The sequence below is a fragment of the Lepisosteus oculatus genome, chromosome 14 (genome assembly GCF_040954835.1).
Source record: "Lepisosteus oculatus isolate fLepOcu1 chromosome 14, fLepOcu1.hap2, whole genome shotgun sequence".
In the NCBI taxonomy this organism is placed as follows: domain Eukaryota; kingdom Metazoa; phylum Chordata; class Actinopteri; order Semionotiformes; family Lepisosteidae; genus Lepisosteus; species Lepisosteus oculatus.
In genome coordinates this window covers 21,064,006-21,078,896 of record NC_090709.1, presented here as the reverse complement: position 1 = coordinate 21,078,896, position 14,891 = coordinate 21,064,006, and the positions used below count along the sequence as shown (strand labels likewise).

At 48.8% G+C, this 14,891-nt stretch overlaps 2 non-coding genes and 3 pseudogenes across 2 annotated transcripts; 4 read left to right on the top strand and 1 right to left on the bottom strand.

Annotated features, from left to right (window-relative positions):
* Positions 1-1,093: 1,093 nt before the first annotated feature.
* LOC138243686 (U1 spliceosomal RNA) lies at positions 1,094-1,228 on the top strand (annotated as a pseudogene).
* A 2,222-nt stretch (positions 1,229-3,450) lies between these two features.
* On the top strand, positions 3,451-3,568 carry LOC138219131 (5S ribosomal RNA; annotated as a pseudogene).
* A 623-nt stretch (positions 3,569-4,191) lies between these two features.
* On the bottom strand, positions 4,192-4,326 carry LOC138243695 (U1 spliceosomal RNA; annotated as a pseudogene).
* Positions 4,327-7,528: 3,202 nt separating this feature from the next.
* On the top strand, positions 7,529-7,647 carry LOC138217574 (5S ribosomal RNA). Its single transcript, XR_011181286.1, has one exon. It is a non-coding gene; the product is annotated as a 5S ribosomal RNA (ribosomal RNA).
* A 536-nt stretch (positions 7,648-8,183) lies between these two features.
* On the top strand, positions 8,184-8,302 carry LOC138216064 (5S ribosomal RNA). Its single transcript, XR_011179777.1, has one exon. It is a non-coding gene; the product is annotated as a 5S ribosomal RNA (ribosomal RNA).
* Positions 8,303-14,891: the final 6,589 nt, after the last annotated feature.

Below are 14,891 nucleotides of genomic sequence, written 5' to 3'. Positions count from 1 at the left end.
TGTACAGGCCGTTACCCTCAGGGGGGAAGTCTGTCCCAGATATTGCTACGAAGCTGCTGTGCATTTTCCTGGCCTCTGTGCTGAGAGGCTTTGCAACAGCGCCTGGAGAGTACCTGGACTTATTTTGCCAGGCTTTGGGTAGGTAGGGAGGTGTTCAGAGTGTGGGGTGTCAGACCCAAGCTGGATGTCCCACTCTCTGACACATGCCCTGCAATTTATGGGACAGTTAAAAGTTTTCTAAGATCTCACCCAATTGGCCATATTCCCCTCCGAGATTTCAGCGTCCAAAAACTGGAAGATTTCGTTGCACCCCAGAACAATAGGCAGACCCCTGTGGGCATTTTAACATCAGCCCAAACAAGGAAGGTGTGGAAACACACATCCTCTAAGTTTCTGTGCAACATTCACAGAGATTTAGCCTGGAGTGTCGTCCACCAGTGCTTACCGGTACGAACTTTCTTGTACCGTAGGGGCCTCACCCCCAGCCCTCGCTGCGTTTGGGTGGGCTGTGGCGAGGAGGAGACTGTGACCCATCTCCTGAGGTCCTGCTTTTTTGCTAAGGCCTTCTGGGCACAGTTTGAAGATTGGTTGCAAGCTCTCTCGCCCCAATTTACCCTGACCGCTGCTTTCGTCATATACGGCATCTCTCCTGTCAAACTTCCTCCTGACGTGTTTGACAGGATCTGGGCCGTGGTGAACAGTGGGAAAGACGCCCTGTGGAGAGTGAGGAACATGGGGCTGTTCAAAGGCATCGAGGTCCCAGTCAAGGCAGCAGGTAGCCTGGCCCTGTTCATCACCCGAGAGAACTATTACCTCAGAGATCTGTGGAGAGAAGGGAGGGAGGAAGCAGAAAATCTGTGGGAAATAGAGAGCATAGGTCAATATCTCAAGAAACTGTGAAAAACATTATCATGTTTAAGTAAAGAATGTGATTTGAACCAGAAAAAAAGAAATTGTTGCTATTTAACTGGTACCGTGTCAAAATGTAATGAGATGTGATCATATATACTGTTTTAAGTATGTATATTAATGTAAAGCTTTCTAATTTGTGATGTCCTGTATTTTTTTGTGAAAAGAAAATAAAGTTCATAAAAATCTAAATCGGTTCACCCAGGGCGAGGCTCGGCCATTGCACTCCGGCTGTGCTGACCCCTGCGAATTCCCCAAATGTGGGAATCTCGACTGCATAATATCTGGTAGTGGGGGACTGTGTTCGCGCTCTCTCCTGATGTGCTTGGTCCAATATTAGATACGGAAGAGTTACGACACCACGAGCTGGGATAGGATCCCAGTTCGAAAGGAGTCGATGCCACTGCTGGTTCCCGGTTTCTTTTAGTTAGAGGTCCGGAGAAGCATTTCAAGCTGGTTACACTACTCCTTCCGGACATTCGTTCCCTTTTCAAAGTCAGTCGTTTTGCTGCAGTCTGCATTATTTAGGCTGATTATCGAGGTTAGCCTTTATTTGGTCATGGGGGCCTCGGTACTGTATGCTAATTCTCAAGACAGTTTCACCCGTTTTCTGATTGCTAGGTTCTGTACCAGTGCAGACATGTCAAACAGTGAATGGCTGTACCTCTATTGTATCCGTGCTCAATTAATGAAATCAGTAATAAATGAATATATGTATAGTTATACGAAAAACAAGTGGTTTATCGACTCATCTTCATTTGCAGATTTAGAGGCAGATTCGATATTCGTTTTACAAATGTTTTTTTTTTTTTATATGGGTCACACTCATGCCATAGCAACAAAACATCTCTAGAAATGAGGCTATAGATCACCTTTCCATCCTCCAGGTTTTCTTCCCAAAGCCTAAGGCACCAACGGCGACCCCTGCTGGCCGAGAGAGCAAAAGCTTGCAGCACCTGGTATTCCCAGGCAGTCTCCCATGCAAGCACTAACCAGGCCTGACCCTGCTTAGCTTCAGAGATCAGACGCGTTCTGGGTGGTGTGGCCGCAGGCGAAAGTAGTAGCGCCTGACTCGCTACTTGAAGCTGTGTGTGGCTGGGGTTCCGTGCCCCCCGAGCTTGACTGAAGTATCGTTCGTGTGCAACTCTTTGGAAAGGAGCTGCTTTCCAAATTGCATTGCGTACCTGTATGTTGGCGAATGTGCTCCCTTGTGTTGGCTTGTCCCGCACTGGAGGAGAACAAACAAACTGCTCGGAGGAGCACAAGGCAAGTCTTCACAAGACAAAAACCTCCAGTGCACACATGTCAAACAGTGAATGGCTGTACCTCTATTGTATCCGTGCTCAATTTGGGTGGGCAAAACGAGAAAACGAGCGCGCCGTTTCCTACACATCTGTAGTCGCCAATGCACATTCGCAGCATTTCCCGGGACGCAATTTGGTCTCATTTGCATAACACCAGACCGGCAGATCGCTACGCAAGCTCGCGTCGTGCGCCTGCCATACACCGAACAAACACCGGAGCCTTTTCAGCAATTTCCAAAAAACGGGCCTGCTCGCCTGCCCACAAGGCTCCATCTCTTACCCGCTCTCCAGAGCCTGCTGTCTTCTGTGCTGTTCTCTCGGCACCGCTGCAGCGCACACAACTCCTGTAGCACGGGGAGAAAGTTTCCACGCTCCGCCGCACGGAAGGCTCGCTCCGTGCGCACACGTCCTTTCAATGCCAGTTCAACAAGTGCTCCGCATTAGCAGCGTCGGGGCTCCGGCGTGTCGCACCTCACCTCACCTCGCACAGCCCCCTCCTTGAATGTCTCGCGCTGGGCATGCCTTGCTCTCCTCCACCTCATCTTATCGCGTGTGACCACCGACAATGGCCACAATGCCGGGGAATGGCACCTGTAAAGTGTTAATTGGGGCACAGGAACAGCCCGTCTCGTCTCGGGGGCCGGCTTCAAAGACAATACAGCAAACACAGCGGGGCGGGGGAAGTAGACGACACGACACATGCAGGTACATTCAGGTCCAGTGGGAACGAGTCATTTGTCAGTCTTTTAGTGTTCCCCTTTACCAATCAGTCGGGGTCTCCTCCTAATCCCTGTCTCATATGTAACAATCAATGACGAGGCCCCCCTGTCCCGCGATATTGTATTTGTCTCCTGGCCGCTGGCTGGCGCCGTGAGATTTAGTACTCGCGCAAGAGACCGGGGGCAGAGCGCCCCCCACAAAGTGTGCGCTCCAGGTTCCCTCTCGGGGCTCTGCAACACAGCGGAAAGGCAGCGAGAAGGAGCCTCTTGCTCTGATACCGCAAGGCCACAAGAGGGCGGAGGCACCGCGCGCCCGGCCGACGTGTTGGACTGGTGCGCTTTATGTGCTGAAATAAACACGCGACAGCCCAGAAATGTTTTCAGAGTGCTGTGCACTGGAGGTTTTTGTCTTGTGAAGACTTGCCTTGTGCTCCTCCGTGCAGTTTGTTTGTTCTCCTCCAGTGCGGGACAAGCCAACACAAGGGAGCACATTCGCCAACATCCAGGTACGCAATGCAATTTGGAAAGTACCACCCTGAATGTGCCTGATCTCGTCTGATTTTGGAAGCTAAGCAGGGTTGGGCCTGGTTAGTACTTGGATGGGAGACTTCCTGGGAATACCAGGTGCTGCAAACTTTTGCTCTCAAGGCCAGCAGGGGTCGCCATTGGTACCGTAGACTTTGGGAGGAAAACCTGGAGGATGGAAAGGTGATCTATAGCCTCATCTCTAGAGATGTTTTGTTGCTATGGCATGTGTGTGACCCATATAAAAAAAAACCCGTTTGTAAAACGAATATCGAATCTGCCTCTAAATCTGCAAATGAAGATGAGTCGATAAACCACTTGTTTTTCGTATAACTATACATATATTCATTTATTACTGATTTCATTAATTGAGCACGGATACAATAGAGGTACAGCCATTCACTGTTTGACATGTCTGCACTGGTACAGAACCTAGCAATCAGAAAACGGGTGAAACTGTCTTGAGAATTAGCATACAGTACCGAGGCCCCCATGACCAAATAAAGGCTAACCTCGATAATCAGCCTAAATAATGCAGACTGCAGCAAAACGACTGACTTTGAAAAGGGAACGAATGTCCGGAAGGAGTAGTGTAACCAGCTTGAAATGCTTCTCCGGACCTCTAACTAAAAGAAACCGGGAACCAGCAGTGGCATCGACTCCTTTCGAACTGGGATCCTATCCCAGCTCGTGGTGTCGTAACTCTTCCGTATCTAATATTGGACCAAGCACATCAGGAGAGAGCGCGAACACAGTCCCCCACTACCAGATATTATGCAGTCGAGATTCCCACATTTGGGGAATTCGCAGGGGTCAGCACAGCCGGAGTGCAATGGCCGAGCCTCGCTCTGGGTGAACCGATTTAGATTTTTATGAACTTTATTTTCTTTTCACAAAAAAATACAGGACATCACAAATTAGAAAGCTTTACATTAATATACATACTTAAAACAGTATATATGATCACATCTCATTACATTTTGACACGGTACCAGTTAAATAGCAACAATTTCTTTTTTTCTGGTTCAAATCACATTCTTTACTTAAACATGATAATGTTTTTCACAGTTTCTTGAGATATTGACCTATGCTCTCTATTTCCCACAGATTTTCTGCTTCCTCCCTCCCTTCTCTCCACAGATCTCTGAGGTAATAGTTCTCTCGGGTGATGAACAGGGCCAGGCTACCTGCTGCCTTGACTGGGACCTCGATGCCTTTGAACAGCCCCATGTTCCTCACTCTCCACAGGGCGTCTTTCCCACTGTTCACCACGGCCCAGATCCTGTCAAACATGTCAGGAGGAAGTTTGACAGGAGAGATGCCGTTGTAGCGGCAATGCTTGTTAATAAGACAGAATTAGGCGGTGGTATTCTGTCCTAAATGAGGCCCCATCTCACCCTCCATCTTTGTGGTGCAGCCACAGAGAAAGTATTCATGCAGGTTGATTTAAGATGTTTTCTTTTGATAATGGACAGCTCCCAGATGGGGATGCACTTAGCTTAGCCTGGCTATCATGATCAATGGTCATCCATTGGTGCCTATCTGTCTAGGGAGTGCCGAATGGACATCTGGACTGCATTCCTAAGTGTCAAGAGTAAGTGACTCATATCTCACCTTGACCAACCAATCAGGGACTGGCAGGGCGTGGTAATACCACGTGGGTCTCTAATGCCCGCCAAACTCTCAACCAATCAGCACACATCTATGTCTTGGTCAAAAAGGGAGCGCAAGCTCAGATCGGGGCTCTCCTTGGCCATTTTCGCGCATCCTCAGAGACAATCACGTGACAACTGCTGTTGTCTGCAAAGGGACTTGGACTTTGTTCTAAGCGCGAGGCCGAGGATCCCATACGTACTCAGAATTCTACCAACGTGAATGATCCGCTTGATCAACGGCAGCCTACAGTTGGACCCTCACCTACAACCTGAATAGCTTATTCAGAAGCAGCGCTGGACCAGGAATGAACCAGCTTCTTCCCAGGCAAAAGAGTGACTTGGTGTTCGTGCCGGGAGATTCCAAATCCATACACAGTGGATAAGTAAACCCCATGTTCTACATTGTGTCTCGAGAATTCAATTGTACCTCAACACAAGTTGTTATCAATTTAATTCATGAGTAATGTATTTACTTCCGAGTTTAGAGTAACAGTGGGTAATAACACTGATTAGCGATTTGGTAACCGAACGATATATATTGACATATATTCTCTGTTGTGTATCTCTTTGTGTTGGCATCTCTTCGAGATTATATACCTTGTATATTGATAACCCTCACAGTAAGGTCTGCCGCTCGTATCCAGGCAGACTAGTATATGTTTGGTGCACAATTTATATGAATAAATGTATCTCGTGTATTGAACCCGTGTGTGTGCGTTGTTAGTTGTTCTGACGATTGATTTTCTAAAAGCCACAACGAACAACCTCGTGATTACTGCTACAATTAATAATTGTCTCAGTAAACCCATCAAACCTACAACCACGATACACCACCATAAACTATATTAATTTAGGAACATAAACATATAGTGTAAACTGTATATGGCTGGTATTGGTAGTTTAAAGAAAAAATACACACCAGTATTCCACTTTCTTCCTAAACATTTTAAGCATCAAAGTCTTACATGTAGTAAGATTTTACCACGTTTCGGAAACATTTTTACATGCTCCTTCTGACCATCTTAAGTTTATATATAGATATTAACATTTTCTGTGAATGTGCTCGTTATCGAAGTAAACAAAAGCATACTTTTAGAATTTGATTAATAGGGAATATAATATGGAATCACGTACCTAAAGAAATTAATAACGATATAATTATTTTTATGTACTGTAGCTCAAATAGTAGTATAATACACTTTCTATGGATACATGTGCTTCTACGCAACGCAGAAGCACATCCACAAGTAACATTACCTAGCTAAGAGAGGACATTGGCTAGCCATTATGATAAATACAGTGGAAAAAAGCAATTGGGAAAATAAGACCTGCTGATCTGTTATACATACCAGGAAGAGAACAGAATATGATTTTTTTCTGTTCGAAACGTGTGTTGTCTTTATGAAATTCATGTATTTTAAACGTTTAATTAAGAAGAAAAAAACTTACAGAAAGATACTAAGCTGATCACGAGATAGAAAGATCACCCGTTTTTCGCGCATAAAAAGTGGCTATTAACTGGGTGAACTGTTATTAACTGGAGTCAACTGGGTGAAAACACATAATATGAACATGAAACAAAACAAAAAATAAAAATAAGATACAATCTACAGACATTAAAACCGGTGTCATGGAAATATAACTATCAAGGAAGCCACAAGAGAGAGTTCTCACCTGAGTAAGGTCTTTATTTCAATATTGGGAGCAACCAGAGACTCAATTTGTTACAAGCAGTACAGGGTTTTCATAAGACGTTGCGCTGTAAAAAAGCTCAGCGCTTTGTCCATTCTAAAACTTCCACTTTCCCTAAGAGAAAACAGATTACATCAAAAAGCGAAAGAAGAAGCACTAGATATGTTATTCAAAGCTTATCAGTTACTTTCAGCTAATCCTAACGACCCAGACAGCATATATTATTTTGGTACATTGTCTTCTAAAGTAACCTAAACAGTGTACTTTGTTGACGCACTGTTTTCTAAAATTCTGCACGTACTGTAGCACAGCAATTACATCCTTGAAATATATTATCTAAAAGCCCCAATATATTTCTTTGCAAAGCTCTCTACATTTTAAGAATCAATTTACTTATTAGATTTCCACTTAAAGACTTGTTCGGCTGGCGTTCGGGGAGTCGCGTTTTTCAGAATTGTATTGAGATCGTTTTCCACAGAGCTCAGATGTCAAAGCATAGCAGCAGCTCTCCACAGCGATCCTCTATAGCGCCCTTTCTCCCGCAGCTCCGTCCTCATTGGAAGGAAGCAAGAGTGAAAGGCTGAAGTGAAATAGAGCGGGACGAAGGCAGTGAAGAGAGAGAACGTGGGAAGAAGAGAAAAACGCAAGGGAAAAAAAGCAGCGTCGTAAAAGAGGTGACGGAGCTGTCCTCTCAATAAGAAGGGTGCCAGCGAGCCTTGCTCTCGCTTATGGCCACACCCCCTTGAGCACGCATGATCTCGTCTGATCTCGGAAGCTAAACAGGGATGGGCCTGGTTAGTACTTGGATGGGAGACCGCCTGGGAATACCAGGTGCTGTAAGCTCTTAAGCGCAGGAGGCGCCCTATCCACGCTCGCTCGCTCATTCCCCTGTTCACACGTGCAGTGCGGCTTGTCCGTCTGTTTATTTGTCAGCTTTGGCGAGACACGGGTGCTTGTGTATTAGCGTGAGCATTTTTTATTCTGATCAGGAACAGTTTTACAAGTCCGCAAAGGATCGAGGAAAGGTTTATCGCCAGCTGAAAAGAGACACAGCGCTTCGGCTGTGGAGACTTGTTCGGCTGGCGTTCGGAGAGTCGCGTTTTTCAGAATTGTATTGAGATCGTTTTCCACAGAGCTCAGATGTCAAAGCACAGCAGCAGCTCTCCACAGCGATCCTCTATAGCGCCCTTTCTCCCGCAGCTCCGTCCTCATTGGAAGGAAGCAAGAGTGAAAGGCTGAAGTGAAATAGAGCGGGGACGAAGGCAGTGAAGAGAGAGAACGTGGGAAGAAGAGAAAAACGCAAGGAAAAAAAGCAGCGTCGTAAAAGAGGTGACGGAGCTGTCCTCTCAATAAGAAGGGTGCCAGCGAGCCTTGATCTCGCTTACGGCCACACCACCTTGAGCACGCCTGATCTTGTCTGATCTCGGAAGCTAAACAGGGATGGGCCTGGTTAGTACTTGGATGGGAGACCGCCTGGGAATACCAGGTGCTGTAAGCTTTTAAGCGCAGGAGGCGCCCTATCCCCGCTCGCTCGCTCATTCCCCTGTTCACACGTGCAGTGCGGCTTGTCCGTCTATTTGTCAGCTTTGGCGAGACACGGGTGCTTGTGTATTAGCGTGAGCGTTTTTTATTCTGATCAGGAACAGTTTTACAAGTCCGCAAAGGATCGAGGAAAGGTTTATCGCCAGCTGAAAAGAGACACAGCGCTTCGGCTGTGGAGACTTTATTAATAAGGCCCCTCAGTAGTTGAGATCTCTGTTATACCCATCTAGAAACATGCAATCAGCATGTTATTGCTGAAGCAATAGTCACAACATTATTCCACACCTGGGTGAGAGGCGGGTTATGATGACAGTCATGCTTTCTACACCTTATACTGAGCTCAGAAATGGACCAAGCGGACATCTCACGAGCAGATCCCTCCGCGTATAAGAAAGGCAACTTGTCTCAGCAAAAATACCACGCATTCACATCCAAAATATGATAAAAAGGCAAAAACCCCACACTTGGAATGCAAACGTACCCTAAAAAGGAAACACGGTTTTAAAACGAACTTGATTTTCCCCTGGAGAAACATTTTTATGGACACACATCGCATCTATTACACATGTAGAACTAAATATAAAGATAAAACTTAATATAAGAAGTCATGACATATCACACATGACGAAGTCTGGTCCAGAATAAACAGTTTACACTGACCCACCTTTATTTACCCTGGTCACTCACTTCTATTAACTGTTTAACTGGGTAACAAATTAATATTTGTTTCAATTTGGGATCTACACCTGGGAGCCCTGAAATGTTGGCCAGAGGGGAGAAGCTGATATTCAGACGTGAGAATACATTAAAATAAAGGATCTGATGTTGTTTTTCACCTAATCAAAGCTTGTTCAAAAAGTATCTGATTATAGGACACACGAGTTTATAATCATACTCATTCCACTTTTTAACCCCGTATATATGCACAATATGAAACGTATATACACTAAATCTCACGTGTGACTCCCATAATATACATTTCTTTACGAAAATTAGGAACACTTACTACAATTATCAACCCCCCATGACGAGGCAATATTTCATACCTTTGTTTCTTTGTGGGTTCAAAGTTCTGTCCTGTCGTTTCACACGTAATGTTTTGGTAGTTATCTCAATTTTCCTTTGCAATTATCTCCAAGATCATCATCAACTTTTTGTAAAACGCTATGCACAACTGATATTTAAAGAAAGTCCTGTACCAAAACGTCTTCGTAGGGAAAGACAACTTTTTTTTCCTTACGTTAGTCGCTACACGGTTACTCAGAAAATCCATTCACCGCCTTTAAAAAAAAAGTTTCGTTTTTTATTGTGGTTCACTGACATTGTTGTCACAATTCTGAGGGACCCCAAATAGAATTCACTTGCCGTTATAAAGACGCCGGCGAGGATAAGACAGGTATCGAGCCACCTGCGTATCTAGCGGACGTTTAAAATAAAAAAAAAAATGGCGTGTAATGTTGCGAAGGGCTACTGTTTTTTTTTATAGTTTGTCGATTGTAAGGGACGTGGGCCGCGACAGAAATACTGGACGGGGTGGGAAAAGGTTTATTGATGGTTTATTGTACCGCAACGGTCACAATTGACTCACCAGCAAAGATGGCGCCGAGGCCACATCGACTCCCTCCCGCCCTGCCTCGCACCGAAGCTCGAGCTGCGGAGCGCGACGCCAAACCGCCGGTCCACGGGCGCGGGCGCCGGACATAGACGTCATAAACCCTTCCGAGGCGCAGGAATTATAGATCACTGTAGTTTCTTCTGGACCCGGGCTAGGGACAGTGTGCCCTCCGTGAGAGTCTTCTGAGGAAGCCAGTGTCTCATGGGTGTCCAGGCTTGGTACCATCTGTCCATCACAGGACACACAGACACACACACTCACACACCCTGGACAGGACACCAGTCCATCACAGGACACACACACACTCACTCACACACCCTGGACAGGACACCAGTCCATCACAGGACATACACACACCCTAGATAGGACACCAGTCCATCACAGGACACACACACACTCACACACCCTGGACAGGACACCAGTCACTCACAGGACACACACACACAACCTGGATAGGACACCAGTCCCTCACAGGACACTCAGACACACACACTCACACACCCTGGACAGGAACCAGTCCATCACATGACAAACACACACTCACTCACACACCCTGGACAGGACAGCACTCCATCATAGGACACACACACACCAGGGCCAGTTTTCCCAGAAGCCAATTAGCCCAAAAGCCTGTCTTTGGACCCGAAGAACACAGGGAGAACATGCAGACTCCACACAGACAGCCCCCCCCCCCCCGGGTCCAGACCCAAGCCCGGAGCCCCCCCGCGCTGAACCCCTCCATACAGACGGCCGCACACAGCTCCGTTGTTCCCGATTCCCGAGGTGATCTGTTAAAAGAAGCCGGTGTGTTGCCTCCAGGTGACATTTCCTACTGGAGTCAGGACAGGAGGCTCTTCTGTACACAGAAGGGGGTGGGGGTGGGGAACAAGCCGCCCAGCCCTGTGGTTGAAGCCGATACCCCGGCTTCTCTCCAGACACAGCTGGGTGAGCTCCTCCAGTCAGTACAGGGGGCTCTACTGTACACAGAGGGTGGCGGGGGTGTGGAACAACTCCTTTGTTCGGGGCCTTGGGGCATTCTTGTTGTGAAAGGCGCTATATAAAAAACTGAATTGAAATTGAATCTTACAGGTTTGAGTTTTTCGGAGATCTTGTCAGAGATCTTGTCTGACGTGCCATTTCAAAAACGTAACGACACTCCTCACGTCCGAGCGCCGCCGGTCTGTGACGTAACGTATGCTTACACAACCATGACGGTTTCATCATGGACAGCACGAAAGCCCGAAAAGTGGTTGACGTTTTAATTTGGCAACGCCACGATGGATCCCAGTTTTTTTTTATTTTGGGGGCCAAAGAGGACAAAAAAGGAAACGTCTGGAGGTGGATCGATGGTCATCTCTGCGGTTGTTCTGATGTTCTGGAAAAAACAAAACAAAAAAAAAACGGCTCGCTTGCCCGGTCGTGTAGTGTTTCCACACCCCACGCAAATCAACTTCTCTTCGCCCCCGGGGGCTCGTCGCCCGCCGCACCCCTCTCACGTGATAGGGGCTTCCCCCGGCTGTGACGTACTTACCCTACCCCCTTTTCCGCCAACGTCATACCGAAGGTCGCGCTTCGGGCCGCGGCGATGTTGACGGACTGTCTTGTAGCGTGAGAAGGGTTTAAATTTCGACTTAAGGAGTTGGCCATCGTTATATTTCGCGAGGTATCATACGGGGGGAAAAAGAACATTTATATTTATCAACCTACTAGTAATACTGGGTGGATGTCACGTTCCCCAAAGTTCAGTGCCTCTCTCTAATAAAGTAGAAACGCGACATTAAACTCCGTTCGAAACGGGAGAAATCACCAGGACACTATACAACTGATGTCCGGAAAAGAAAAAAAGAACTCCTATTCCCATTTGTAATGACCCCGTCGTGTTTTTCCCGGTGTGCGCTTATCTTTCGGAGACCGTTTCTCTCTGGTGTTGTTTTGCTGTTGGAATAAATGCCGAGGTGACCCTTCTGTGTGGAGTCTGCGTGTTCTCTCCAGCGGGTCGTTTCCTCCACCGCAGGGGCTTGTCGAACCGGGGTCTCCCAATCGTCACAGAAGTGTGTGTCGTTTTGGGTGGTGGTGGGGGGGTGCATCGGGGATACTGCGCCCCGAGGGGGTGACCTCTCACCTTACTCCGGACGAAGGGAGAAGACCTGTACCTTCACGAGTCCGGGTTGTGAAAACTTCTTCTGGCAGTTCAAAACGTTTCGAATGGACTACAGCGCTACCCTGTTTTCCATTTGTATCGTGTATTATTAGACAGTCATGAGTATCTGTACTGATCACAGAGTCCCCCTCTCACTGCCAGGACTGAAGCCCAGTGCAGCACGAATAATAATAATAATAATAATTAATAAGTCTGGACTCTCCACTCAGAGCTCCTCCCAGGTCAGGGGGATCCCCTCCAGCCCCCCCAGTGTGTAGCCCCTACCTGGATGATGCTCCAGTCTGCTCAGCACACAGCAGCTCTCAGTGGGGAGGAGAGCAGAGGGATGGAGCCAGTTCAGAGAGGGGGGTGATAAGGAGGCCATGATGGGTCAAGACCAGGGGGGGAATCAGGCCAGGACACTGGGGTAACACCCCTACTCTTCTCCAGAAACACCCCGGGATTGTTAACGAGCACAGAGAGTCAGGACCTCGGTTTTACGTCTCATCCGAAGGACGGCGCCTGTTTACAGTCCAGTGTCCCCCGTCACTATACTGGGGCATCAGGACCCACACAGACTGCAGGGTGAGAGCGCCCCCTGCTGGCCCCACTCACACCTCTCCCAGCAGCAACCTTAGGGGGGGGGAGAGGGAAAAAACCAAAAGCTAAACAGATTTTTTTTAAAAAATTTTTATTGATGCTTAACAAAAGGTCATCAGTCCAGTCTGGGGCCCCTCAGCTTCAGTCCAGACCAGTCTGGGGCCCCTCAGCTTCAGTCCAGTCTGGGACCCCTCAGCTTCAGTCCAGTGCAGTCTGGGGTCCCTCAGCTTCAGTCCAGACTGGGGTCCCTCAGCATCGGTCCAGCACAGACTGGGGTCCCTCAGCTTCGGTCCAGTCTGGGGTCCCTCAGCTTCGGTCCAGCACAGACTGGGGTCCCTCAGCTTTGGTCCAGACTGGGGTCCCTAAGCTTCGGTCCAGCACAGACTGGGGTCCCTCAGCTTCGGTCCAGTCTGGGGTCCCTCAGCTTCGGTCCAGCACAGACTGGGGTCCCTCAGCTTCGGTCCAGTCTGAGGTCCCTCAGCTTCGGTCAAGCACAGTCTGGGGTCCCTCAGCATCGGTCCAGCACAGTCTGGGGTCCCTCAGCTTCGGTCCAGCACAGACTGGGGTCCCTCAGCTTCGGTCCAGTCTGGGGTCCCTCAGCTTCGGTCCAGCACAGACTGGGGTCCCTCAGCTTCGGTCCAGTCTGAGGTCCCTCAGCTTCGGTCCAGCACAGACTGGGGTCCCTCAGCTTCGGTCCAGTCTGGGGTCCCTCAGCTTCGGTCCAGCACAGACTGGGGACCCTCAGCTTCGGTCCAGACTGGGGTCCCTAAGCTTCGGTCCAGCACAGTCTGGGGTCCCTCAGCTTCGGTACAGCACAGCCTGAGGTCCCTCAGCTTTGGTCCAGTCCAGTCTGGGGCCTCTCAGCTCCAGTCTAGTCCAGTCTGGGGCCCCTCAGCTCCAGTCCAGTCCAGTCTGGTGTCCCTCAGCTCCAGTGCTGTCCAGTCTGGGGTCCCTCAGCTTTGGTCCAGCACAGTCTGGGGTCCCTCAGCTTCGGTCCAGCACAGTCTGGTGTCCCTCAGCTTCGGCCCAGCACAGACTGGGGTCCCTCAGCTTCGGTCCAGCACAATCTGGTGTCCCTCAGCTCCTGTCCAGTCCAGTCTGGTGTCCCTAGGCTGCAGTCCAGTCGTCTGGTGTCCCTCAGCTCCGGTCCAGTCCAATTCAGTCCAGTCCAGTCCAGTCCAGATCTTAGCAGGCACAGAACCAGGAAAGGAACCTGGAAAGAATATTGTTATTGCAGGTGTGAGGGACACAGACACAGACGTCACCATGACATCAAACAGCAAGAGGAGACTCCTCCTTGAATCACAGACACGACCGGGCGGCGCCCCCCTGTCTGCTCACCTGCACCTCCTCTTCCTCTTCTTGTCCTTCCCGGCAGCCTGCTCCTCCTCTCCCTCGCTCTTCCTCTCCTGAGCTACGGTCTCCGCCGCCTCCATCGGCTCGTCCTGATCTTCTGTCTCCACTGACACGCAGCTCAGGGACTTCAAAAAGACGCATCAGCGCTTCTGAAGCAGAGACAGGAGAGTCACGTTAAGAGTCGGACTGGACACTCCAGTACATGAACACTGCACTGAGAGAGAGAGGGGTTGATACAGACACACTGACTAGACACTCCAGGACATGAACACTGCACTGAGAGAGAGAGGGGTTCATACAGACACACTGACTGGACACTGATTGGACACTGGACAGGAGTAAAGAGAGGATCAGAGCATTACCCACCTTCTTTTTCTTCTGTCTCACAGGAGGTGGTGATTGGACCTCCTCCAGCTGGAGTCCGTGGAGGGAGAGAGGGGGCAGGAGAGGGACAGCACAGGGAGAGAAAGAGAGAGACAGGTGAGTCAAGTGTCCCAAGAGCACAGAGACTCTGCTGAGATCACACTCGCAGTGAGTGAGCCTGGGTGTAGCCCACTAATACTGACCCACTGGACACCACATGACAGAGAGGAGGAGGAGGAGAGAGACACACTGCCTGGACACCACAGGACAGAGAGGAGGAAGGAGACACACTGAGGACAGAGAGGAGGAGGAGAGAGACACTGACAGACAGGGCTGAAAGAGAGAGAGACAGAGAGGCAGGGACAGGCAGACAGCAGGCCGAGAGAGACACTGACAGACAGGGCTGAAAGAGAGAGAGACACTGAGACCCAGGGACAGACAAGACGGCAAAACTCCACCACAGACAGGACA